Source organism: Aristolochia californica, unplaced genomic scaffold (genome assembly GCF_029961685.1).
Source record: "Aristolochia californica isolate CCGP_79_NKW_82.1479 unplaced genomic scaffold, dmAriCali1.0.hap1 SCAF_3, whole genome shotgun sequence".
In the NCBI taxonomy this organism is placed as follows: domain Eukaryota; kingdom Viridiplantae; phylum Streptophyta; class Magnoliopsida; order Piperales; family Aristolochiaceae; genus Aristolochia; species Aristolochia californica.
The window spans coordinates 14,515,872-14,517,548 of NW_027181992.1; the positions used below are offsets into that span (position 1 = coordinate 14,515,872).

General features: G+C 37.8%; 1 long non-coding RNA gene across 1 annotated transcript; it reads right to left on the minus strand.

Annotated features, from left to right (window-relative positions):
- Positions 1-548: 548 nt before the first annotated feature.
- On the minus strand, positions 549-1,036 carry LOC137958448 (uncharacterized). Its single transcript, XR_011113990.1, has 2 exons — positions 994-1,036; positions 549-897 (listed from the first exon to the last, which is right to left on the minus strand). It is a non-coding gene; the product is annotated as an uncharacterized lncRNA (long non-coding RNA).
- Positions 1,037-1,677: the final 641 nt, after the last annotated feature.

Consider the following 1,677-nt stretch of genomic DNA (forward strand, 5'->3'; position numbering starts at 1 on the left):
TTGGCTCCTTATAAACTGGAGTTGTTTGTAAAAAGAATAATTGTTTTTTGGGTCTCGCTGAAAACATTTGGATAAAGTTTCTGCTCTTGGGAACTACTTCCGTATAAACCTTTACCAAGAAGGTGATCATTGGCTGGTCAGATCACTGTTCCCAAATGCCTAGAAAAATGGGTCAACACCTGTTGAGAAGACACTTTAGTAGGAAAGAAAAACAGATTGGGTTCGGATTGGATTCTCGTACAGGGGTTCTCTTAGCAAACTGTTGGTTTGTTATGCAGAATTCTGTAAAATAAGATTTAAATTTTCGAACAGAGATGTTGGGTTTTTAATATATTTGGCTTCTGAAAAAGGATAAAAAAAAATCATGAACAGCCAAAGATGATTATTAAATGAAATCATGAACAGCGAGAAAGAGCCAACGAAGAGAACTGAAACCTCAGTGACACGGTAAAAAGCAGAGGAGAGAAAATTAATTTTTATGGGGAATGCATGCCACCGTTTCTTCCTCCTCCTTGCTGAACTGGTCTTAATATATATAACACAGAATATAGATACTTATTCGTCACGCAAATTATTTTCTTTATTTAGCATAGGAAAATCATGCAAAGAAGGGACATTATCTCTTTTCTCTCAAAAAAAGAAACCAGAAAAACTTGACAAATAGAGATAATAAGGTTTTGAATGGCCTATTCTTTCATGTGTAGACAGCCATTTGGATGCCATTCTGGCAATCGTCCAAAACACTGCTAATGAAAAAGTTCCCACCCGAAGCAAGAGTGATAGTATCATTCCCAGTTCTGTAAAAGATTGCCGACTGATTTCTTTCTATCTTGCAAGCTTCGTAATATGCTTCAGGAACTACCGCAACATCATGGTCTCTGGGATCGTACTGGAATACTGGCAGAACCAAATATAACTCGTTATGGGAAAAAATCAAAATTAATCCATAAACAGATGAAACTTGAAAGAGCTAGAGAACAAAAGTATGCATACGGAGCTGATCCTTGGGCTTGATGTCCTTGTTGAGAGGCCACGGAGGGTCTGGACAGCTAACCTTCTCCAAATGGGAGTGGGAACACCATAATTTTTGCTTGGCTGGCTGGTGGCCAAACTTGAGAACCCATTACGAGACAAATTGCTTCTGCGTCTCATTTTGGATGTGTAGAAACAACAAATAGAAATGGCAAATTTCCGTGCTTCTAAAATAAGACCAAATGTGATCAATCCCGCCCACTCGCCTCCGTTTCAGACCCAGCAGGATTTCTTTACTGCCGAGATACTAACATTAAATCTATGAAAACCGAGCAGACCCAACTCAACTTGTACTTTTTCATGGTCCAATTATGTTTTTGGTTCCGGGTGCCTACAAAACTCACAGGTGTTTTACCGGTCCACCTCCATATTTCCTGTACTATCATGTCAGGCATGCCCAATGAATAACTGAAAACACAGCCAAGTAGAGAAAGACACGGAGAAGCCAACCGCCAAGAACCATATCCACACTATACTTTCTAAAAGATAGAAGTAACATATGATATAACTTGAAGAAATGCTAAAGAACAGGCAACGAACAACAAATTACAAAAAAAAAAAATTGTTCTTTGAAAAAAAAAGTGTTCTTTGAAAAAAATATGTCAAAAAAAGTTCTTCATCCAAAAACATTTTGTGGCAAAAATA